Below are 15,933 nucleotides of genomic sequence, written 5' to 3'. Positions count from 1 at the left end.
ATTATGATTAGATTAACTGGCCTGTAATTACCAGCTTTATAGTTGTTGCTTCAGGTCAAGATTCTGAAGGGGTTAAAGTTCACCCATTCTCCAGATGTCACACAAAGTCTGCGAATGGAGCCAAACAGTTCTACTCCAGCTTTCAAAGGGAGCAGATGTATCTGTACCAGTTCCCCAATGATACAACAACTGTGCTTGACAAAATGCAGTGGTACTGATTGTTAACATGAAATTAAGCCTCTTCTTGTTTAAGAACACTATGGCTTCTGCAGTGATGATTATTCTACCACGAATCAGTAGATAGACCAAAGGCAAGGGAAGGACAAAGGAGGATTGGTGGCAGCAACCAAGCTCAAACCATTCTTATCCAGTACCATAAACTGGTAAAGTTGGAAAATGATGCACAGTGCCAGAAATTGTCCTTTGGGGAAATAAAACAGGGTTACAATAGTCTGAAAGGTCTTGACGTAATAACAACGTCACTGAACTAATGAGCTAGAACTCCAGGCTAATGCCCCGAGGACATGGGTTCAAATCCCAGCATGGACAGATTGTGAAATTTAAAATCCGTGAAATTCTGGAAGAAAGGAGAATCTAATCTCAACCATGTCATTATTGTCATTCTTGTACAAAAACATCTGGTTCACTAATTCCCTTTAGAGAATTAAATCTGCCATCCTTACCTTGTCTGGCCTACATGTGACTCTAGTGCCACAGCAATGTGGTTAACTGTTAAACAATCTCTGCACCAGCAGGGATTAGCAATAACTGTTGACGGAGTCATCACTACCCACATTTCATGAATGAATGAAAAAAAAATGAAACCCAGCAGGAAGAGAAGGAACCCAGAAGAGAATTGTGTTCCCCACTTTAAGAGCATTACACTTTCAGAAGAAAAAGACAGCTAAAGTGTTATTACCAACAAAGACAGACAGCACCAACCATGAAAGCAGTATAAAGACAAGCACAGCACATCAAAGGCAAAACTTTGTTCAGAAGTTGGTAAGAAGCACTACAAAGATACATGGAACTCCATATTGGCTGCAGAATGCAAGAAAGCACTACAATGACAACCAATTAAAAAAAATTAAAACTATGCACTACTCTGATTGTTAAAAATGCAGTAAGGCCTGAAAAGGGCAGACAGTCCTAGTCATTGTCATGAAGCATAGAAACAGCCCTTCAGCCCACAATTTCTATGCTGACCAACAAACACAAAAATATACTAATTCCATTTAACTGAACTAGGTCTGTAGCTGACCATCTCTGGCATTTTAAGTACTCATCCAAATGCTTTTTAAATTTTGCGAGAGTATCTGCCTCCACCACATTCTCAGGTAGCACACGTCATATACTTTCCACCTTCTCGGTGAAAAAGATTTTCTGACGTCTGCCTTAATTCACTTACTACTCACCTTAAACGTGCGCCTTCTGGACTCAAACATGTCTGTCGTGGGGAAGAGATTCTCACAATCTACGCCTCTCATAATTGTATATATTTCAATCAGATACCACCTCAGCCTACTTCGCTCAAGGGAAACAAATCTGGCCCATCCAGTCTCTCCTCATAACTGAGACATTTTATCCCAGGCAATGTACTGATGAATATCCTCTACATCCGCTTCACTATAATCACATCCTTCCAATAGTGTGGAGACCGGAACTGCACACACTATTCCATCTGTGGCCTAACAATGTTTTATAAAGTTGTAATAAGACTTCCTTGCTCCTATATTCTACATCCTGGCTAATGAACACAAGTATTCCCTATGCTTTTTCCACCACCCTCTCTACCTCTGCTGACACCTTCAGTGATCTTTGGACTTGTACACCAAGGCCCCTTTGTTCCTCAGTACTCCCAATGGACGTACCATCCATTGTGTATATCCTTCCCTTACTAGACCTCTCAAAATGCATCACCTCACACTTATCGAAATTAAATTCTCAGATTGCTCTGCCCAATTTACCAGCTAATAAATATCAGGCTGCAGCCTGAGACCATCTTCCTTTTTATCAACAGCACCATCAATTTTTGTGCAAACTGACTAATTATATCTTCTAATTCACATCCAAGTCATTAATGTACATAACAAACAGCAAGAATCACAGCACCAATCCTGTCGTACACCACTAATCACAGGTTACCAATTACAGAAATGCCATTTCTGAACAAGTGTCCAGACCCGAAACATCAGCTTTCCTGCTCCTCTGATGCTGCTTGGCCTGTTGTGTTCATCCAGCTCTACATCTTGTTATCTCTGAAGAAAGATACCAATGTTGGTCACATTGGAAACTGAAACCAAATGATAACACCTTGTTATCCCAAATGATAACTGATTGCTTTAGAAACAATACCCTACTTCATTTTTGTTTGGTTTGGGTTAAAGACTTCGTTCAACACCATAATTTGGTTCAGAAGTGGTATCCTGATGGATTATGAATCGGCATCACGCTATCAAAGTAATTCATCCCTGAACTCTTGTATACTTCTCTGTGACAACTTTCTCATTATTCTTTCCCAATTAACTGAGAACTTTGCCCACATAATATGGTCACCCCTCACACAGTGGTGCCAACTCCAGCTGAAAGGTAAAAGTTGCCATTCTACAATTGTCTCAGGCCTGCTGATAATAGACTGATCACTCTGCAGTTGCCTCTCCTCAATACACCCATATAATTTTGATCTTTGCAAAAAGTGTGTCTTATTTTTCATAACTTTATGAGTTAAAAGTGGAGTTTTGCGTTACATTATGTTCAACGTCTCAACTTCTTTTCATCTTTATTCGTCATGCTTTTAAGAGATTCAACTTAAAACAGGAGCTGTCAATATAAAGTAAAGGGTCAACTTTCTCATGAATATTGAGCATGCTCACGTGAAATTAAGCCAATGATGTTCTTATGATCACATGGTGACCCAGAAACTCTGGAGTGGAAGGTAGCAGCTCAGGCCTCGTGCTTAGCTAAAAAGTCTGTAGTTTGTATAATGTGAACATTTTGTTTAAAAATCCTTAATTCCAATGAAATGTTACGAACAGGCCAGTGCACCCTAAACATCTTCTCAGACATGATATCACAGCAAGAGTCACACATCTGATTCGAAATGGAGGACTGCAATAATTCTATCGGTTATGTTTCAACAAATATCTGACTCGTTCAATCATTACATTTTGCCTGGAAGAAGTCACTTGCTCTGCCCATCTGCTTCATTGTCAGATGGAGTTGCTGTTCATTGGTCTAGTTTTCCTTTCCTTCTGTTCCCAATGGTTGGCTTTATGGACTAATTCTGCATTCTATATTGTTGAAAGTTACATTCTTGACCAAAGCCAGTAGGAATGCATCATTCATTGTATTATACTTGCTTTGTGCTTCAACTATCATAATAGCATGGGAAACATTCAGAAAACTTTAAGCTCCTTCCCTTTCACTGATGCAGTTTTAGAAGTATAGGACATGATCTATAAAAGGTCTGACTTCAACAGCAGAATTATTGTTTGAGCATCATGCAGGGGATGCACTTTTCTCTTTAACTCTTCTTCCAGAAATTTGCAAAGTTAAAGATTGTTTCCCACCCCTTATTTCCTTCCATTTCTAACTATCTCTCTCACTCATTTCTCTCGAGCACCCACACTTTTCCTGATTTCCATTACCTATGTCCCCTGCTATTTGGTTCCATCATCCAGTCTGTCCTTCCTGTTACTGCACCACTGTTCTCATGCATAGTGATCAGTGCCAGTGCCTGAATTTTCCTCACCTCGCCTACATCTCTCTGTTCCTTCTATTCCCTCTGCTAACCCAATACACATTCCTGATTATGATTTGAGATTTGTTTTGAAAGCAGCTCCTGTGCTTTTAACAAGAAATTAACAAGGGAAGACTTTGATACAAATGCAAAAGAAATATTAGACCATTTAGTTAACGCCAAGGGCACTTGATTGGCATCTAAAATGAATGAGCACATAGAAATTATATAAAACTGCTTGACCAAAATTTAAGCAACATCAATTCCAGTGATTAAACATCCTGCCCTTCAGCATAACTCTACCTCAGATGCTCAATTGTGCACTGTACCTGACGCTGTGTATAATATTCTTGTCATTGTAAAACATCAACCACTGCATTTGATCTGTCACACACTGCTGCCTGCATGCAAATATCTCTGTTGTTATTTTCATATGACTGGTTTGTATTTCATATTCATCAAAACACATCAGAGCAGAGCAGGGAAAACACATATCAGCAAGTGGAACTGAGAATCATAAGGTGTTACAAATTCTGGTTTTAAATACCAGCAGCAAAAATGGTTAACTAATACAAGAATATCAGGTAGCTTTGAAAATCCTTTTGTCTGACATTTTGGCTAAAAAAGAACACCTGCCACAGATGGCAGGTTTTTCAAAATAATGAAACCTTTAAAAAAACTATTAAAGTATAGTTTCTTGCATTCAATATGCTTTTTAACCAAGGAGTTAGAAACATTAGAACAGCAGTTGGCCATTCAGCTCATTGAGCCTCCTTTGTCACTTTGGATTAATGTTGATCATCTACCTCAATGCCACATCCCGACTCAGTCCCCATTTTCCTTAATGTTATCGGAACTTGGAAATCTCTTGATCTCTATTTTGAATTGACTCAAGTTTATTATGTGTTTGAATGTAGTTAGGTTCACAAAACACCAAAAGACAGTAACTTGTGTGTGTAAACTGTATATGTGTAGTGTAGTAAACTTTATATATGTACTGTTTACTGATATTTGGAGAGAATTTAAGTTAGTAACCAGTGGGATTTTCTGTGTGTTTAAAGGTAATGGTTAAGTTGTAAGTATTTCTGGAATTATATTGTTTTCTTTTAAAAAAAAACAGGTTTTGAAGCCTCACGTAGAGTGAATGGGTTTTTGTGCGCTAATGGACTTCTGTTTATTTTAGATAACAAGGTGCAGAGCTGGATGAACACAGCAGGCCAGGCAACATCAGAGGAGCAGGAAAGCTGACGTTTCAGGCCTAGACCCTTTTATTTTAGATTGTTTTATTTTATTTTAGATTTAGATTGTTTTGTGACTCAGTATAGTTAAAAGAAAAAGGCCTCAAAGGATTATTAGTGTTCTGAATTCTGTTTTCTTTTGAAATGAAGGGAAACATCCATATCTGACAGGCTTTGAGTTTGACCATTATCTTTGTGTTGTGGTTTTAGTCTGAAGATCTTGGAACTGAATGGCTGTATAGAGCAGTACTCCTGAGAAGAGAAGGATATAGTGAGCTAAATCCTTAGACTGAGGCATTGGAGTTGGTTCCAGGCTAGATGTAGAACAGGAAGTTGTTGGTTAAGCTAATTGCAGTGAAGTTCAAGTGTATGATGACTCCAGGAAGAAGTTGTCTGCAGTTCCAATGAAGTCCCAAGTGACTTAAACCTAGGGATGCTGCTGTGAAAAGTATAGAAGTGTAACTTTTGATGCAGGAGTGGTGTTCTAACAACTGCATCAGGGGAAAGTTGAGCAATATAAGGTGGTCTTAGTTCTTTTTCAATTAATAAAGGGGTGTTTTGGGATTGATGGTGTTAAGTGTTTACAATGTGTGCAAAATTTCTGATTTTGGATTTTAAATAGATAGTTTGGATCATTCCATTTTATCATTGACCCTTTTGTAATAAACATTTGTTTTGTTATTTAAGCTGATGTGAGATTGCTTTGTTAAAATAAATAAAATCACAGTCTATGAGGCCAGGTTCTGGCCTGGGATCAAATTTGTCCCATAACAATATGGACTGGGATCACTCCCAGCAAGCAACATTCTAAGTCCATCTCCCACTTCATCTTGGTTTTAGTCAGTAGCATCTGGTGGAGAATTAGCCACAATTTTAACTCCACCCTTACCACTAACACACTCTGAGCTCAGATGGGGAAAGGATAAAATCCTGACATGGTGCAATCAACCATTTACTCACCAGCCTTCTTCAAACTCTGTTCTAAACAGTTCTGTTTTAGCATCAGGTAATTCAGATGTCAGGATCTGATAACATCAATGTAGCCCAAGACACTATTGTTACTGTGTTGATGAACAGCACACAACATGTGTACTATAGGCTCTCTAACAGGCCAAGAGAAACTGAAGAGCAAATATGTAGGCAAATTTCAGAAAAGTGTAACAGTAATAAGGTAGTGATCATAGGAGATTTCAGCTTCCCCAACATTAACTGGGTTTGTCATAATGTGGAAGGTTCAAAGGAAGCAGAATTCTTAAAATGCATCCAGGACATTGTTTTAAGCCAAAATGTAGAGAGCACTACTACAGAGGGGGCCGTTCTGGACTTAATTACGGGTAATGAAGCTGGACTAGTGGTTGAAGTATCATGGATGAGCAGTTTTCAAACAATGATCACAAGTCATTTAGGTTCAAGATTGTTATAGAAACAGACAAGGATGTGTCTGAAATTAAAGTTCTAAACTTGGAGAAGGTTGATTTTAATATAATCAGATATGATTTGGCTTGCGTGGATGGGGAGCAAATATTTTCAGGTAAACTTGTGTCAGAACAGTGGAACATATTTATAATGGAGATAAAGAGAGTACAGACACAACATGTTCCAATAAAGACAAAGGAAGGGGCAAGCAAAATAATGTGAACACTGGATATTGAGGCGTATACAGGCTTGGATAAAGAGAAGGGAGACTTATGGCAAATACCAAGGGCTCAAAACAGCAGAAGCCTTGGAAAAATATATAATGAGCAAAAGGAAACTTAAACTGGAAGTTAGGAAAGCAACTGGAGCATGAAAGAACAATGGGAGGTAAAATAAAGGAAAATCCTGAGTTATTTTATAAGTACACTTGGATAAGAGGATGACTAGAGAAAGAATAGAGCAAGTTAAGGATGACAGTGATAATTTGTGCTTGGAACCGAAGGGTGGAGGCAAGGCTGAAATGAATATTTTGTGTCAATTTAAAACAAGAGCCAATGGAAACAGTCAAGGTGGTTTCAATTTGTAACAGAAAAAAAATGGAGATAGATTGTTTGGGAAGAAATTAATTGAGACTTATTACCCAACAACACTGCAGCCATATTTAGAATAAAAGCATAGTAACAGGAAAAAAGTGACACAGCATCAAATGGAAATGGGAATAACTAACCTTGGGCATAGTTAAATGGAATATATCCAATGAAATCAAAGAGTAGATAGAATTAGATAATTAAAAGTATTCTCTTGAAGATAAGTGAGCCCTGTGAGATTTTCTTAAGGAAACTGAATTGGCTGATTTGGCCACTACCTAGAATACTGGATCAGGTGAGGAAGATACACAGAGTCCCTCCAGTGACTTTTAATCTTTGAAAAGACCACCTGAAAGTCAAGAGTGCTTAACATGATTTTGGGAAGCTGATGTAAACGTGCAGTGGTGGTTGTTACATCTGAAGTAACTTACATGCAGGAATGCCTGGTGAAAATGCACTGAAGAATGGGCCTCAGATATGGACATCTACTTAATGAAATGATTAGTGTGGCCTAGTAGAGCACAAAAATTTAGTTTAAATGATAAGGCACTGACACATAATCCATAGAGAAATTGACTTTTGGTATTGTGAGAAGGAAATAAAAATTACAATTGGAAATAAAGACAGAAAAATACTGGAGTAATATCCACAAGATGGATAAAAATTAAGGAAGAGCCAAAGATCTCTTAAGTCCATGTATAACTTCTCACCAGTTAAGCATAAGCCAATCTTAAACTTTATGATATGTATATAATCAGCTTGCAATAATTGAACAGCATGTACATGTTTACATGAGGCCTTGATAAAGTGTGGAATGTGGTAGGATCAAAAATGATATGTTCAAAACACAGCATTAAGGGTTAATCAGACATGACAATGAGCAATTGAAATAAAGTAGAACATTAGGCAGCAAAGGATTGGGAAAACAGACACCATTACCAAGGTCAATACCATAAAATGTAGGCCAGTTTGGCATTTAGGTCAAGTGCCTAAAGTGGGGAGTCTTTGGAGCTACCCATGGCTGAAGTTAACATAAAACAGTCAACTGTGGTTTTTAAGCTATCATAAGATAACTGAAGAAAATTCAGTTGAACACAGCACAGAAACAGACTTTTTGGTCTAACTCATGCATGCTGACCAGATATTCTACTATAATCTAATTCCATTTTCTAGCATTTGGCCCATATCGGTCCAAACTCTTCCTATTCATATACTTATCCAGATGCCTTTTAAGTTTGTAATTGTAACAGACTCCACTACCTCTACTGGCAGCTCATTCCACACATGTGAAAAAGTTGCCCCTTAGGTTTCTTTTAAATCTTTCCCCTCTCACCATAAACCTATGCCCTCTAGCTTTGGACTCCCTTACCCTGGAGAAAAGAGCTTGACTTTCACCCTGTCCACACCCCTCATGATTTTATGAACATGTCTAAGGTCATCCTTCTTCCTGCAATGCTCCAGGAAAATAGCCCCAGCCTATTCAGCTTCTCCCGATAACTCAGGCCCTCCAACATACTTGTAAATCTTTTCTGAACCTGTTCAAGTTTCACAGCATCTTTCTTATAGCAGGGAGACCAGAGCTGACCGCAGTATTCCAAAAGTGGCCTAATCAATGTCCTGTACAGCTGCAACATGACCTCCCAACTCCTATACTCAATGCACTCACCAATGAAGACAAGCATACCAAAAGCCTTCTTCATGATCCAGAAAGTTTAAAACCAGAACACTCCTCTAGTGGCAGCACCACCAGTGGGAGGCAGCTCAATGCACCTGCATTTGTCACTTGGCCTCCTTGATGGTGTTCTAGCTTGTATATGTACACACTCAGAACAAGAACCCACCACTGAATTTGATCTGAAGCTATGGGTGGTACAGCCCTGTTCTCTTTAAACACAGCATTAAGGGTTAATCATTGAGGGTTAATTGGACATGACAATGAGCAATTGAAATAAAGTGGAACATTAGGCAGCAAAGGATTGGGAAAACAGACACCATTACCAAAAGCTGGATGTGAACCATGCCTTATGTATGGTAACTTATCAAATGCCTTTGAATAAACAAACAAATTACATCTACTGGTTCTCCTTTATCTATCCTGCTTGTTACCTCCTCAATGAATTCCAGTAAATTTGTTGGTCATTATTTCCTATTCAGGATTAATGTGATTATGTGATGTATTTCTAAATGCTCACTATTACATTTTTTATAGTTGGCTCTAGCATTTTCCCAACAAAGATGTTAAGCTCTCTAGCTTATTTGTTACATCTTTTATGTCTCTTCCTTTTTGTCTAAGGGTGTCACCTTGACAATTTTCTAATCCTTTGGAACTTTATTCAGAATCTAAGAATTCTGCAAGTTTACTATCAATGTACCAGTATCTGTGTAGCTATTTCCTTTAACATCCTGGGATACAACATATCAGGTCCATATAAGCCCCATTCAATTCCCTTATTCTTGTGCATAGAACATAGAACATAGAACATTACAGCGCAGTACAGGCCCTTCGGCCCTCAATGTTGCGCCGACCTGTGAAACCATTAGCACTGTTCTCTAGAGATAACTTATTTCCTCCCACCTCCCTTTAGATCCTTGATTATTTAATATTTTTGGAAAGTTCATGCAAAATATTTATACAACGCCTCTGTAATTTCCTGGTTCCCTATCATTATTTCATCAGACTCATTCTCTAGGTGACAAATTGTCATATGGTAAATAAAGTCAAGGAGTTAAATAAATTAGATAAAAGTAAGGTGCTGCATCTTGAAAAGGCAAATCAGGGCAGAACTTATACAATTAATGGTAGGGTCCTGGGGAGCGCTGCTGAACAAAGAGACCTTGGAGTGCAGGTTCATAGTTCCTTGAAAGTGGAGTTGTAGCTAGATAGGATAGTGAAGGTGGTGTTTGGTATGCTTGCCTTTATTGGTCAGTGCATTTAATATGGTAGTTGGGAGGTCATGTTGTGGTTGTACAGAACATTGGTAAAGTCACTTTTGGAATACTGTGGTTAATTCTGTTCTTCCTGCTATAGGAAGGATGCTGTGAAAGTCGAAAGGGTTCAGAAAAGATTTACAAGGATGTTGATAGGATTGGAGGGTTTGAGTTAGAGAGGAGAGGCTGATTAGTTTGCAGCTATTTTCTCTGGAGTGTCACAAGTTGAGGGGTGACCTTACAGAAGTTTATAATATCATGAGGGACATGGATAAGCCAAGGTCTATTCCCCAGGGTAGGGGAATCCAGAACTAGAGGACACTAGTTTAAGGTGAGAGGGGAAAGATTTAAAAGAGAACGAAGTAGCAAAATTTTCACGCTGAGGGTGGTGCGTGTATGGAATAAGCTGCCAGAGGAAGTGCTGAAGTCTGTTACAGTTACCACATTTAAAAAGCATCTGGATGTGTACATGAATAGGAAGGGTTTAGAAGGTGTGTACATGAATAGGAAGGGTTTAGAAGGATATGGGCTTAATGTTGTCAAGTGGGACTAGATTAATTTAGGATATCAGGTTACCATGGACGAGTTGGACCGAAGGGTCTGTTTCCATGCTGTACGGCTCTATGGGTCTATTGCTCGAAGTCATTCAAAAATTAGTGCATGAGGAATGGGCTTCAGTTCATAGGTCACTAACACCTGCACTAGGGTAGAAGGAAAATGTGGGATATGCTTAGCTTGAACCTTTCTGTGACCAATGTTCTATATTGATTAGCTAGACCTGTACAAAGGGCTTTAACATTAAAAGGAGGAAGACTTCGAAATGGGATACATAAGCACTCGTCAAATTACACTTGGAAATTGGTGAACGGTTTTGAGGAAAGTTATACTAGTATTAGAGGACGTCCAAAGAATGTTCTTCAGTCTGATTGTGGGTACAAAGGATTTTCTTATGAAGAGAAATTGAGTAGATCTCTACTCATTGGAGTGCAGAAAAATGAGAGATGATCTTATTGAAACATAAGAGATTCTTAAGGGGTTTGGACCCTTTTGGGAGAGTGTGGGACCAGCAGGCATAATCTCACAGTAAAACGTCACGCATTTAAGACAGATTGAGGAGGTAACAAAGTGTGGAGCTGGAGGAACACAGCAGGTCAGGCAGCATCAGAGGAGCAGGAAAGCTGGCATTTCAGGTCGGGACCCTTCTTCAGAAATGGGGAAGAGGGAAGGGAGCTCTGAAATAAATAGAGGGGGGAGAGGTGGGGCTGGGGAAGGTAGGTAGGATGGTGATAAGTGAGCGCAGGTAGGCAGTGGTAGGGATTGGTCAGTGAGGTGGGAGGAGCTGATAGGTGGGAGAGAAGACAGACAGGTTGTGACAGGTCAAGGAGGCGGGGATGAGAGGGAGGGTTAGCCATGGCTTGAGGCCGAGGGGTGGGAGATTTTGAAACTAGTAAAGTCCACATTGAGACCATTGGGTTGTAGGCTCCCAAGGCAGAATATGATGTGCTGCTCCTTCAGTTTCCAGGTGGTGTCATTGTGACACTGGAGGAGGATCTGGATAGACATGTCGTTCAGGGAGTGGGAGGAGGAGTTGAAGTGGTTTGCGACTGGACAATGTTGTCGTTTGTCGCGAACAGAGCGCAGGTGCTTTACAAAGCGGTCCCCAAGCCTCCGCTTGGTCTCATCGATGTAGAGGAGGCCACATCGGGAGCAGCGGGTGCAGTAAACCACATTAGCGGATGTGCAGGTGAACATCTGTTTGATGTGGAAGATTTTTTTTTCCTTGGATGGAGGTGAGGGGGGAGGTGTAGGGGCAGGTGTAGTACTTCCTGCGGTTGCAGGGAAAGGTGCCAGGGGTGGTAGGGCTGGTGGGGAATGTGGAGCGGACAAGGGAGTAGCAGAGAGAGCGATCCCTATGGAAAGCAGATGGTGTGGGGAGGGAAATATATCCTTGGTTGTGGGGTCAGATTGCAGGTGGCGGAAGTGGCAGCGAATCAGAGGTTAGTGGGGTGAAATGTGAGGACAAAAGGGATTATGTCTTTGTTTTTGTTGCGGTTAGGGGATGTGAGGGCAGAAGTGTGGGAAATGCAAGAGATGCGGTCGAGAGCATTTTCGACCACTAAAGGGGGGGATGTTGTGGTCCTTGAAATAAGAGGACATCTGGGATGTTCGGGAGTGGAACGCCCCATCTTGGGAGCGGACGCGGCAGAGGCGGAGGAATTGGGAGTAGGGGATCACATTCTTGCAGGAAGGTGGGTGCGAGGAGGTGTAGTCCAGATAGCTGTGGGAGTCAGTGGGCTTGAAACAGATATCAATTTCAAGGTGGTCACCAGAGATGGAGACAGAGAGGTCCAGATGAACTTGAGGTTGGGGTGAATGGTGTTAGTGAAGTTGATGAACTGTTCAAGCTCCTTGTGGGAGTGCAAGGCAGCGCATATGAATTAAATTAAGGATTATAAGAAAAGGGCAGGAAAGTAGAGTTGAGAATTATCAAATCATTGAATGGCAGAATAGGTTCAATGGGCCAAATGGTTTACTTATGTTCCAACATTTATGGTCTTTTGTGAATCATGCATTAAAATATCTCGTTACCTCTGAGATCAAGAGCTAACACTTTGGAATTCTGCAGTCACTCTTATTTACATAACACTCTGTTTTCTTTATTCTTTCTTCCAAAATTTAAAAAAAAAATCACATTTTCTCATGTTATACTCCACCTGCAAGTTTTATTTTTTCCATTCACTGTACAAGTCTGCATCCTAGTTATGCCATCTTTAGATTATGCTTTCCTACCTTCCTTAGTGACATCTGCAAACTTAGCCAACATCGAAATCACAGGTTTACATCGGAAAGATTAAATAATAGCTTTCAATTTCTTAGTGTCAAATCAAGGTCACTAGGGCAGCAGAGATGTTTCTCTATGAGTCAAAATGAAAGGCAGAGTTGAGTGTCATACCAACTCCCATATAAAACTGAATTCATGCCCTGAATTGGTCGCAGCAAGGGGCAGCATGTATTTAAGGGACAAGCAACATCAAGCTCAAAACTCCAAGGATTAAAACTTACATTTGAGAAAGATTACAATGAATTTTTATACTTGATATTCATATCAGGACAGCAAAAAATCAAGTTACAGAGTTATAAAATATAAAATGCTGCACTGTGTAAGAATTGGGATGCCTGCCAAGTGTAATGAGGGCTTAATTGTGCACTTGGGTTTTTCTCTCAAGTGCAGACAGCAATTCAAGTGAGAGTTTTTCCAAAAAATGAAAATGAAAACTTTTCAAGTGGTTTACAAATCAATTGTCTGCTAATTATGAATAAGGGTGTCTGAAGTTCCTCTCTTGATTGTTCACCTTGAGCTTATAATTCTGTCCAATTCTATGAAAGCATCATGATTACCATAAAAGTTGCAGTGGAAATTTCTACAGCAATTCTGCAGAGGATATTGATCTCTAAAATCAAGAACTAACACTTTGGAATTTGCCAAATAGTGGCAGTGAAGCAATGCCAAATAGATACAATTCACAATCCAGCAAATCTGTACTGAAAAGACACTGGAGCGGAGTGTTGCTGATTGACATAATCACACCAAAGTTAGAGGTTACAGGATAATTAGAATCATAGAGAGCCACAGAAGGAATTACCAGTATAGATATGGATAGAATCATTCAGTGCCTATTTTTCATTAATCTTTACTATAGAAGGTGCACGTTTAACTCATTACGAATAGTTAACAGCATCATTATGGGTGCAGATATTTCTGACAAGAATTAACTATTTCTAAATACGGCTGACCTTGATGGCATTCCACTCAAGTCTCTGAAAGAAGTGGGAGCTATGGTTTATGAACATTGTTCTCGTATACTGAACCGATGCTGGGATTGCCTCCATGAACTGGTGAGATATACACATTGACATTCACTTTTAAGGTGATCATGATTTTGAATGTAATTTGCTAGAAGGGCTCATTAGTGATTCATTACATTACTATCACCTGGAAGGAATTATAAAAGAGTTATAATTTCCGGAAGGCATGAGCATGGTGAGACTTTTTTTATTGAGAAAGTTACTGGGGGCTGCAGGATGTGAATAGACTCGTTGATGTGTTGATTTTCCAAACAGCTTTGACAAAATGCCCTCTAAATAAAATAACAGGGTTGAATAAGCAGCCAATTGCATTCTCAGCTGGTTTTAAGATATAGTGATTTAGTTAAGAGGCTGATCACTGGTGGGAGTCTTGGATGGAATTCTCTTCCGGCATGGCTTTTCTCCATCATCATCATCATCATCATCATCATCATCATCAGTGATTTGAGTGATGTTGTTTGCAATGGCATAAACTTTGCAACAACATGAAAAGTCATGCTGGTGTAAGGACTTCTGTGAAATGAAATGGATTATAGTTGGATATGAAAACAGTGGGGACATGGGCTAATGTCTCATTGATATCTTCTAATGTGGGGAAATGAGATTGGTCAGGATATTTCCAAGAATATGAATGCAAGACAGGATTACATGGTCAAGGCTACTCAATGAGGAGGAGGACCTAGGTGCCAAGGTGTCTGACCAGTTGACCACCAGTACTGCAATATTAATGCATAAGGTAATAATGTGTTAGGGGATATTGGCAGGATGATTCAATAAAAAGTAAGAAACACAATTTTTTGTCTGTAAAAGGCTTGGTCAGGCCATATCTGAAATATAGTCATGAGCTGGAAAAGCCTCAGAGAAAGGCCAACAGCTGATTTCTTCAATTATGGACCTTCAGTTACCCTGAGAAGTCTGGGTTTATTTTATCTGAAGGAAAATTTGGTTAAAGTCTTAAAGGTAATTAGCAAAATATTAAACAAGATCTTAATTAATAGGAGCAAGACTAGCAAGAGAGATCTGAATGGGGAGGCTTCTAGATGAGAAGACCAGATGCATGGAACCAGGGTACACACAAGAAGGTACGTCTTAGAATACCGAGTGGCTCACTTTTGGAACAAATTACCAGATCATATGATGAATGGAGTATTGCACCACTCAACCATCTTTAGCTACTTCATCAATAACCTTACCTCTATCATTATGTCAGAAATGGAGATGTTCACAGACGATTAAACAATGTTGGCACCATTTCTGACTCCTTAGCTACTGAGCAATTTATATTCAAGTGTAGCAAAACTCTGGACAATATCCACATTTGGGTTGAAAAATGGCAAGTTAACATTCTCACCAGACGAGTCCCAGGTAATGACCATCCCCAGTTAAAGACAAATTGAACGTCATCCCTTGACAGTTAATATCATTACCATTACTGTATTCCCCACTATTATCATCACGGGGTTTACCATTGACCAGAAACTGAACTGGACTGGCCATATAAATACAATGGCTACAACAACAGATCAGAGGCTAATCCTGCACCCCCTACTCCAAACTCCTCAAAGCCTGTCTGTCATCGACTAGACACAGGTCAGAAGTGTGATGGAATACTCTACACTACCTGTATGAGTGCAGTTTCATGCAATCCATACAGGACAAAGCAACCTAAACCTTATCTTCTGCCTGGGCACCCTACAGCCGGGAGGACTGAACATTGAGTTCTCAAATTTCAAATAACCTGCCCATCCAACCACTGGCTCCCCTTCCAGTCCCACCTCCTCTCTTCCATCCACCTTCTGACCCTCGCTTCCAGCCACTAACCAGATTCATCCCTCCCGTTAACCAAGCAGGTCGTACCTACTACCAGTGTCCACCTATCACCACTATTCCGTCTCCACCTCCCTCCCCCACTTTACCTGCAGCTCCCCCTACCCCTATATCCAGTCCTGAAGAAGGGTAATACATGAAACATTAACTGCTCCTTTCCTCCAGATGCAGCCTGGCTTGCTGTATTCTTCAAGCCTTCTGTTTGTCTACCATTCATTCCCTCCACTCCTGCTGGTCAGTAGCAGTAGTATGTGCTATCAACAACATGGTATTACACTGCAGAAGTTCTCCAAGGGTCCTGAAACAATGCCTTATAAATCCACAGCCATCA

Source organism: Rhincodon typus, chromosome 5, assembly GCF_021869965.1.
Source record: "Rhincodon typus isolate 14 chromosome 5, sRhiTyp1.1, whole genome shotgun sequence".
NCBI classification, from domain to species: Eukaryota; Metazoa; Chordata; class Chondrichthyes; order Orectolobiformes; family Rhincodontidae; genus Rhincodon; species Rhincodon typus.
Note: the sequence above shows the minus strand (reverse complement) of the source record.